This window comes from Mercurialis annua, linkage group LG8 (genome assembly GCF_937616625.2).
Source record: "Mercurialis annua linkage group LG8, ddMerAnnu1.2, whole genome shotgun sequence".
Taxonomy (NCBI): Eukaryota; Viridiplantae; Streptophyta; class Magnoliopsida; order Malpighiales; family Euphorbiaceae; genus Mercurialis; species Mercurialis annua.
In genome coordinates, this window is record NC_065577.1 from 16,873,148 (window position 1) to 16,883,686 (window position 10,539).

The 10,539-nt window shown below is 32.9% G+C and overlaps 1 long non-coding RNA gene across 2 annotated transcripts; it reads left to right on the plus strand.

Annotated features, from left to right (window-relative positions):
- Positions 1 to 1,172: 1,172 nt before the first annotated feature.
- LOC126660680 (uncharacterized) lies at positions 1,173 to 3,311 on the plus strand. Of its 2 annotated transcripts, XR_008789622.1 has the most exons (4): positions 1,173 to 1,323; positions 1,400 to 1,477; positions 2,688 to 2,762; positions 3,209 to 3,311. It is a non-coding gene; the product is annotated as an uncharacterized LOC126660680 (long non-coding RNA). The 2 variants fall into 2 exon arrangements; XR_007635422.2 differs by having other exon boundaries at positions 2,688 to 3,311.
- The last annotated feature ends 7,228 nt before the right edge of the window (positions 3,312 to 10,539 follow it).

Consider the following 10,539-nt stretch of genomic DNA (forward strand, 5'->3'; position numbering starts at 1 on the left):
CATTCTTGATTTTCAGGGTAGTTGGGATACTCATTTGCCGTTGATTGAGTTTTCCTACAACAACAGTTACCATGCGAGCATTGAGATGGCACCTTATGAGGCTTTGTACGGACGTAAGTGTCGATCTCCTATCTGCTGGGAAGAGGTCGGCGAGCGGAAGTTGTCTGGTGCTGAGATTATTCAGATTACCTCAGAGAAGGTACCGTTGATAAAACGGAGGTTGGAGACAGCTTTTAGTCGGCATAAGAGTTATGCAGATCCGAAGAGGAAAGACATCGAGTTTCAGGTGGGAGATTTTGTGTTTCTTCGGGTTTCGCCTATGAAAGGCGTGGTTCGTTTTGGTGTCAAGGGAAAGTTGGCACCGAGGTACATTGGTCCCTATGAGGTTTCAGAGAGGATTGGAGCTGTGGCTTATCGTCTGGTTCTGCCGCCAGACATGTCGTTAGTACATCCTGTTTTTCATGTTTCTATGCTGAGGAAGTGCATCTCAGATCCTTCACATGTGATTGTGCCTCAGAGCGTTGAGATTGACCAGGAGCTGTCCTATGAGGAACAACCAATTGAGGTTGTTGATACGCAAGTGCGTAAGTTACGGAACAAGGAGATTCCGATGGTCAAAGTTCTGTGGAGAAATCATTCTGTTGAGGAGTGCACTTGGGAGACGGAGTCCGATATGCGGAAACGTTATCCCTTCCTCTTTCCTTGAGGTACGTGTATCGTTGCTTATGTGATTTAGTTGATTGTTTTTGTACTTGGTGTGTTGTTATGTTTATTTGTTTATGTTTAAATTTGAGGGCGAATTTTTAATAAGTTGGGGAGAATGTAATATCCCGTATTTTTAATTTTTTTTTTAACTTTAATTATAATTTTTGCGTTCCGCCAAGTTTTAGGTAATTTATTATTATTGTAATTAAATATTTTTATTTAATTTTATTTGAGTCGTTCGTTGATTCGGTCGTAATTGGATTCGTGTTTTATTTATATTATAAGATTTTAAAAGAAAAAAATAAAGAAAAAGAAGTAAATGGAAATTTCATGCAACTCATGCAATACATGCTAATTGTCCACGTGAAAAGCCCATTACCAATTTGTATTTTGCCTATATTAGGAGCCCATTGTCCATTTATAATAAGTAGCAGCTCTTTTCTTCTTTTATGTAGCAGTATGTAAATTGCTGCATTATCCTTTTCCATTCTTCACGTTTGTTGCTCCTTATAACCTAATAATTTTCCTCATCAAATAACCAAACTCAGCCGCCTTTACTCTTTAAACAAATCTGAACTTCATCATCAATCATATTCTTCTTCCATTTGTTCAAGCTCGGTAAGTATAACATTGGTTTTGTTCATACTACGTTGTATCGTCAAATATAGTTCTTGAATTCGTATCTCTTTGTTAGGTTTAAATTCGTTTGTTCTTTGACGGTTTACATCGACTCGACGTTCTCTTCGATCCCTACGTTTCAGAATCATATACGGTACGTAAAATTCATTCGTTTATTCGCCGTTTCGATTCCGACGTGTTGTGTGCTATATAACTGTCGATGTAACTAAATTGTAGCTACCATTAATCTTGCTTTCCGTAACCTAGCCGTGATAGTTGGGATTGCTTGTATTGTATCGCCTTTTTGTTGTTGCCGTGCCGAGCTCGCCGTTGTTGAATAAAAAATTCTGGATGCCATGGATGCCATGTTTGAGCAGAAGCTCAGTTCTTGGATTCAAAGAAATATTGGTTATAATTGGTTGGGTTGTTTGCATGATTAGGTAGCTTAAATCATAGGTTATATATTTCAATGGAGTTTTTCATGGTTTCTGTATGGCGGGGATGGGTTTCTTTTTGAAATGAAGATGATGATTAATAGGTTAAATTGGTCCCTAAATTGTGTTGGTTAACTATTTGAAATCCCTCAAGATATCTTTATTTAATGTTATTGTTTTGAACCTAACTTTAAAATTTGGATTGAATTGTAAATTAGTAAAGTGTAAATGATAAGTATTTTACAATGTAAATTATAATTACTCGGGTAATTATATTCAATTTTAAACGAGATGTCAAATTGGCTAATTTGCAATTTAGCTCCTAAAAGTTTCTAAAAACTTATTTTAGTTAAGTTATAACTTTTGGATTTCTAATTGATTTTTAATTAGTAAATTAAGAATGGGAAATTTATTGGATTTTATAATTGACTAAAGTACCATTTAGCCCTTAGTGGTTAAAATACAGTTTAGTCCCTATTTGGCTAAAGTACAGTTTAGTCCCTAAACTTTTATAGACTTTAAATAATTAAGTTTTTGGGTTGTAACTTGGGTTACTTGAACTATAAGATATTAAATTCTATTTAATATAGATAATTGTTTTATCAAGCATTTTTAATTTATAAACTCAGGTTTATAAAATTAATAAGTTTCGTTTGGGTTAGACTATGGTCACTCAACAAGTGGGAAGAAGCTTGGTAGTTTTGATAACTCGGCTGACTCACTTATATGGATTTATTTAAATTAATTTATATACCATTTTAAATATGTTTATATGATTGTATTTTATAACTTGGGTTATATTTTGGAATGCATTTAATATAAGTGTTTATTAAATGTGACTTGGTTTTGCGTTGTGCTAGTCCTATGTGGTGTCTAGTACTCTTTAGAGTTAGGGTCTGATTTTAATTACGATTTTAATATTTCATTTAGACCCGTCGACTGTTCGTACTTCAGAGGCGAACCAGAGTTAGATTGCTTGTCAGGATCACGTGGATTTAGCAAGCAGTGAGTTTATATCTCTATTTACCTCTTTATTAAGCAACTATTATATTTTGTATATATGTATATGTATAAACAGCTTTCGAACTGTTTTCGGCATTGTGGATTTGATTTGGAACGTGCTACTCGATGTGCATCATCGGGACTGCGTGCGCACCGGTAATGATTATGGTATTGAGGTAGGTTTGAGATACGTCTCACCTTAGTGAGGGCACCGGTGGAAGATACGTCTCCTGGGCTCACTATTTATTAAGTGATAGTCGGGGATCGGTTCTTGAGATACGTCTCACCGACACGACAATGGATTTAGAATTGTGGTTTAGGGTTTCATTGATAATCCATAATGAAAATGTTTTATTAAACGTTTTAAAGGTTTTTAACTTAATAAATGTAAATGGTTATATAAACTCTACTCAGTAAATCTGACCCCGTTGTTTTCCCAAATTTTCCAGGTTTATGATTTGAGCATTGGTCGATCTCCGTTTCTTCATTCTCGGAGGTTTTTATTTTTATTTTCAGAATAAAGGAGTCGAACTGTTTTTAACTCTTAGACCGCAGTAGTAGTAACAGTTATTCATGTCTTAGTATTTTATTTATATTTTTGACTATGGTTGTTGGATTTGTCCAACTATTACTTTATCGCTCTTGGCATGTTTACAGTGTTTATGGTATTTATATTATATTGCCATACTGTTGGAGATTTTTCTGAGATAAAGCGTACGTTAAATATATATTGCTTATTGTACTGCTAGACTAGGCTGAAGTCTCGGTTGTCCCCGAGCATGTGGTTTTCTACAGGTACATTGTTTTAAATGATATAAGTTGGTTATCTGCAAGGCTAGCTACGGGTTTTGGTACAACCATACCCATACCCTAGCGCCGGTCACGATTCATGAAAATGGGTCGTGACAGATAAGTACTTTTGACCAGTATCTTTATTATTTTTGATTTGAGTTGATGTGTTGAAAATGTTACTGTATAAGTTATATTTTCCTTAATTTCGGGTTGTTTTGAGTTGTCACCATGTCGGTGGGAACTCATTGGCCATATACGATGTTGGATGCTTAATTTTTTTTTTTTGGAATTACATTGGTTAGCTACCCAAATGAGCAATTGTTTTATTGCAAGATGCTTAAGTGTTTTTCGGATGTGTGATCAATTCTTGACCTATACTACTGTGTTATTATTCTTGTCTATAGTGTTTGATTAAGTTATGCCGTATCAGTTTTGTCCTCGTGGCCTCATTGTGTGGAGTACCACGTGAGGGTATTTCTCGCTAGTATTTCTTTGGCCTAGCTTTGATATTGGTATCGATGTGCGTTTCGAACCTTTGTTTTGACCCTGCGATTAGTTAGATGTTCTAATTGGTTAGTTGGATCGAACGTTGGACTCTGAAAATCGAAGTTATTAATTTTGTCATCAAGACATTTGAGGAGCGATTCTCAAGAGCTGTTTGCAGATTCGAATTTCGAATCTGTCCTGGCCAGAGGAAGGCGATTTGAGTTACTCAGTACCGGTGGAATGATTCTACTCGTGAGTGCTTACCTCGTGCGTGGAATTTCGAGCGATATGCATTTCTAGATCGAGTTCGTTGTGATAAATTATAGTATCAAAATCTTTTGGCTTTTAGCATTCTAGAAGAGGATGTGGAAACTGTATTCGAGGTGGATCAGTGTAGTACTACACTGGTGTTTTCATTGGGTAGATGTGAAACATCGAAACTGATAGTGGAGCTGTGAAGGCGTTCGTATTGTTTGGTGTCTTTGGAAAAAATTTCAATTTGATTTGAGGAAGAATTCGTTATTAGGTAAATTTTAGTTTCCTTGTTGATGTTGGGTTATTTCGTTAATGACGATACAAATTGGTGAACTAGGATAATGGAGATGGGCAAATATGTTAAAATGGGCGAGTGCACGTCTCACAGAGTGTAATGTCTAGAAAATGTTTCGAGGAAAAATTAATTTCAAATGCTAAATGGTTAAAGAAATTGAAATGTTTTTATCACGTAATTGTGCCCAGACATGTCGTAAACATGCATTTGAAATGCCACGAATAGGAAACTGCATCGAGCATGATCACTAATTAAAAGAGAAATAAATAATTGATACATGCATTTAGAACATTCATCACAACATTAAATGATTAAGGTTGAATGCAACTCTTTGGGGATGAGAGCTGTCATCACCCTGGCGCACAATTATGTAAAATAAATTTTATCAATGGGACTTTTCAAGAAAAATATTTTTTTATAAACTCGCGAGTCATATTGTGAAAATGGTGTTTAAAAAGTTATTAAATTTCAAACGGTTTTGAAATTTTTAATTGGTTGAAAACTAGACAAATACTCTGTGCTGACGGTGGTGGTTATGGAGAGGTTGCTCAGTAAAAATTTATTCTATTCTGTTCGAGTATCAGTAATTAGTAAATAGGAACTATGGTTATAAGGTTGTACTCGAGGTTTAGTTCGGGTTTAAGAATCGTGTCAGCTTAGAGTATTTAATATTTGCTAAGTTTTGATTTATGGAAATCGGTTATGCTCCGCGTGTTTATTTACACTGAAAGACTTAAAAGGGAATTTTGTTTTTCAGATTCGTTTTCGGTTCAAAAGTTTTGATACCGATATGAAAATTTTTCGTAAATAAAGGAATTCTTATTTGTGAAAATTTTAACATTTTGAGAAGTGAAGAAACTTTATCAGTTTTGATTTAAAAATAGATTTTAAGATTTTCTAATTGAACGATTTTATAATCATGAAATTATTTGAAAGTAAGGTTTAGTTATATTCAAATTGAGAGTATTTTATTTTGTTGATACATTTACAAAAAAAGGACTTTTCAACGAGTTAATTATTTTTAATTGAAAAATGAAATTAAACTGATGATGTTAGTATTTTCAAATTAAATGCGGATGGTATTATTATATATTTATTTTTTTTATAAAATTTTATTTTGAGCAAAACCAATAAACCGATTGACTGCGATTTGATCTAAATGATCTTCGGTAAGATTCGAGGTGTTAGTGATTGAGAAAAAAATTGGAGAATGAAAAATTCTGTTATGAGAAGTTTGAATTATGTACTCTTTAGATTGGTTGAACCGTAACGATTCTAATGGTGTTTAGTTTTCAGCCGTTAATTGTGAGGGAACATTTAATCAGGAAGACATCTAGATTTGATGTTAAGTTTTCTCTTATGAGGTATTTGGTGTTGTGACCACTTTTAGAGATATAGAGTATAGGCATTAAGGAATGTAAGATTATTTTCAGTAAAGAGTGTTTGTAGGTTTTCGGTTTGTAGCTTTAGAGTTCGGTTTAGTAAAATTACGATTTGAAATTTTGGGGTTGTTCCTATATTTGTGGTGTTGCTTGGTAGTTTTCGAGACTTGAGTTTGTTCTTTGAAATTTTCCTCGTATAGCGTATTGATTATTTCTGCCTAAAAAAAATAAATTTTTAAATCTTTCACACGTGGTGTTAGGAGAGTCGTTTGAGATATCAGATTTTTTTTAACTAAGAAATTTTCGCGTATGCGTGTGGTGATCATTCGAATTTTTGACTCAATTTCAAATTTGAAGTCGTATTTCTATAAGTTGGGGAGAATGTCCGTAAAATTTTCAGCATATGTTCGGTTAAATTATGTTTCGTTTCGCTTGACTCTCTTTTAGTTGTGTTGATAATAGAATTACCTTGGGTGAGAACTTGGTTTAATTATTAAATTTTCGATGGTGTTTTGCTAAGGTTGATTTAGGCGGTTTTTATTTCGTTTCCGTTGAGTTATCACCTTGTCGCAGAGTGATTTTTGGAATCAGAATTAATATTCGTAGTTGTCTCTTTCGTTCCGTTGAGGACGTGTTGCCCCGTATTTTTTTTGAGTTACGTGTGATTTTATACGTGCTATAATTGATTTAATATTACTTTGGTTTTGTGGTAAATTTGAGGACGAATTTTTAATAAGTTGGGGAGTATGTAATACCCCGTATTTTTATTTGATTTTTTTTTCTTCTGGAAAACTTGCGGTAATAATTTGAGTCGTTCGTTAATTAAGTCGTGGTTCGATTCACGTTTGTTGTATTTGAGTCGGGTTGGTCCAATAATTATTTAAGGCCATGAAAGCCATAAAGCCCATGCATGCTTTAAGTTTCATTATTATCTTTAATTCTATTGGCCCATGTATTTCTTTTCTTCACATCCATACAAATGATTATGAATTAATAATAAACCCATGCATACAGCCCATTAAACTTTCATGCTCAGGTTAAGTCCAAAACCTTAACTATTGTTTGAAAAAAAAAATGTAGTGCTGCGTTACTTTTCTTTTTCTTTATTTATAAACTTTTTTTTATCCTTTTAAAATCGTTTTAAAATCCTAATTCATTCCACACTTTACACAAACCCTAGCCGTCATTTTTTCTTCATGATTCGCTGAGTTCATACGTCCAAAACTCCTCTCCAACTGCTGAAATAATTCACATTGAATAGGAATCCGTCTCGGTCGTAGTAGACTCAATCATCTACAGTCTTAAGCCTTGAAATCGTAATTTGGTACGTTAATCTCTTCGTTATTTGAGCCGTCGTGTTATCGTTTTAAATGATATTGTTGGCTGCGTTACTTCTTTTTGGTTTCTGCCAATTCTTGTTCTTTGCTATGGCCATATATGTTGTTCTTAGAGTAATAACTGTTAGGGGTTACCCTTAACCAATTAATTATTGATTATTTAATTTTCTTTTAGTTGGCCTTGTTGTTTGATATAGAAACTAAATATTTCGTTTGGCCTTGTTTACATCGTTAAGCTTTTGTTCGTTGATGATTTTATGGCAGTATGAACACTTAGGATATGGCCGTTTACATCCTTAATTTTCTGTCAGAATGTGCTCACTTGGTTTTGTTAGTGTTTGTTACAGTTAGTATAGAGTTCCTCATTATTATTATTTTTCCTTGTGTTCGTGGTGAAGAATTGGCGGGAATGGGGTTGACTTAAATGAGTGTTGCTTTTGTCCCTTGATTCAATGTTATGGCATTTAATGGGTTAATTTATATGGGGGTAGTGGCCATCGTTCTTTTAATTGAATTCCTTATTATTAGCTACTGCTTGTATTTGATTTCTTGATTTTGGTTTATGAAGATGATGATGTAGCGTTGTATGATTGGCTATTATAATTGATTTTTGGCTAAGTGATGGTTTTAGTCATTGAATTCTTATGTATTAAATTCACTGATTCCAAAATTTATCTTTTAACAGTTTTAATTGATTTTTGATTTAAATTTACAAAAGTGGCTTCGACTTATTAATTAACGATTTAAATAATAATATTATTTATAATTTGAAATTACTTTGGGCGTTAATACTTTAAATTTAAATTAATATTAATTTTATTATAGTTTATATGTGATTTTATATATTGACAATATTAAATAAGAATTGGGGATTTTACTTAATTTGAAAGATTGTCGAATTAGATATATTATTTTTAATACCTAAAAATAATATTTGAGTTATTTGAAAATTAAATTAATATATTAATAATTATTATTTAATTAATAATTTGAGATTTTGGCTTAGCGTGCCAATTTGGCTAAATTTGTAATTTAGCCTTTCTAATTATTTATTGATTTATTTAAGAAGATATTTTGCCGGTAATTTTTAATTACTTGAGTTTCAAGCTATTGAGTTCTATTTTGATATTAATTAATATTTTATTTAATATCAATTATAAACTGTAGTTTATAAACTCTGGTTTTATGGTTGGGTCGGTTTGAACTTGGGTCACCGACATGTGGGCTTAGCTTGGTAGTTTTGAAAAACTCGGCTAATCCACTATTTGAGGAATTGATTTTATTTATCAATTAAATATTATTTTAATAATATTTTCGGATTGGATTTAAGTGCGAACTCAATAGTCTTGAATTAATTACGACATTACAATTTATTTGAGAATTGTATTTCTCTGTGATTTATCTAGTTATTTAATTGTGCTAGTCCTACGTGGTGTCTAGTGATCTTAGAGTTAGGGGTCGTACAGATATTAACCTATTTATTATTTTAGACCCATCGACTGCTCGTGCTTCGGAGTCTATGCAGGGTTAGCTGTTTGCCAAGATCACGTGGATAAGCAAGCAGTGAGTTTATAGTGCTATTTACCGCTTTATTAAGTACCGCATCGTATTTTAATATTATAAATGCTTTTGAACTGTTTTTACGGATTATGGATCTGGATTGAAACGAGCTACTCGATAGGCTTGTATCGAGACTGTGTGCACCGGTGAGTACTCTGGGAAACGGCAGACTAAAGTCTTGCTTACGCTGGTATATATTTTTGACGAGGATTTGTTCCCGTCCACTCTGGGTTTATCAGTATGCTATGTCATACTTACGCTGGGATCATTTCAATACTGTTTATCCATAATCATATTATATTAGTACAAAATGTTTTGATTTAGGGGTTTTAAACTTAATAAATGTAAATAGTATTGCGAACTCATCTCAGTATATCTGACCCCGCTGTTTTCCCAAATTTTCCAGGTTTATGAGATTTGAAAGCTGGTCCACTCCGATTCTTTTGATTCTTCGGAGGTTTTTATGTTATTTTAACTAGCATCTGTTTTCGAACTCTTAGACCGCAGAAGAACTAGTTTATTATATATTATATTGATATTACACTCTGGGATTATCGATTTGATCGATTATTTATTATTATCATGTTTACTCTGGATTACTTTAATATTATATTTAAGGCATGCTGTTGAGCATTTTTGGATAATTAAGTTATTTATATTAGAACTGTAATATAAATTGCTATACTTAGGTTGGAGTCTCGGTTGCCTCCGAGCAGTTTTCTGCAGGTTTAAATATTTAATTGTTTTCCGCAAGGCTTGCTACGGGTTTTGGTACAACCATACCCATAACCTAGCGCCGGTCACGATTCATGAAATTGGGTCGTGACAAAGTTGGTATCAGAGCTTTGGTTTCAAACCAAGGACATTTGCTTGCTATGTGTTTACTCTGTTAGGTCGTTATTGAGTCATAGGTACTACTGCGGAATTAGGTTCATGTCTTGTCTTTGAAACGTCATCTTTTGATTTTAAAAACTTTCTGCCTACACCGATAGGATTGCGTCGAGTCAGACATTATTTATGCTTTGATTTGATGTTTTTATTTTATTACATTGATGTTATTTCACTTGGGTGATTTAATTGCTTTTGATTTATCGAAAAATCTTATGTTGGTAATTTTTTTAAGTCATGCTTGGGTATGATGTTATTTCCTTATCATGTTGATGATGCGTTTCACTAGGTGATAATACTTTGGCTTTTATGCCTTTAATGATGTTGTTGACGTTAGATTATTTGTGAGTATTTATGGCTTTGTCCTTGAGTTTTGATTTCTAAAAATTAATATTTTGTCAGTCTTTGACATTGTTTTGGGTTTAAATGATTTTTGACCGAAAAATATTTTTCACGTTTTATGAATTACGTTGTTGTCCACGTATTGGTTTCAAATTACCTTAAGGATATTGTTTTTGTCTAACTGGTGTTTTGACGCAAAAAGTCAAATGGATAGTCTGAACACGACACCTAAAATATTATTTTCAGTATCTTGCCAGTAAAATGAAATACGTTTATTTCAAAGTTTTACATTTGACTAAGGATTGGAAAAGGGTTGTTATTTTGAAAATAAAATGGAATTGTTTTAAAAAAAAATGTTACGTCTAGCTCGGTATTTTCAAAATGATTATTTTGAAATAATATTTTTTTAAAGGCGATACCGATTTGATAATATAACATTAATT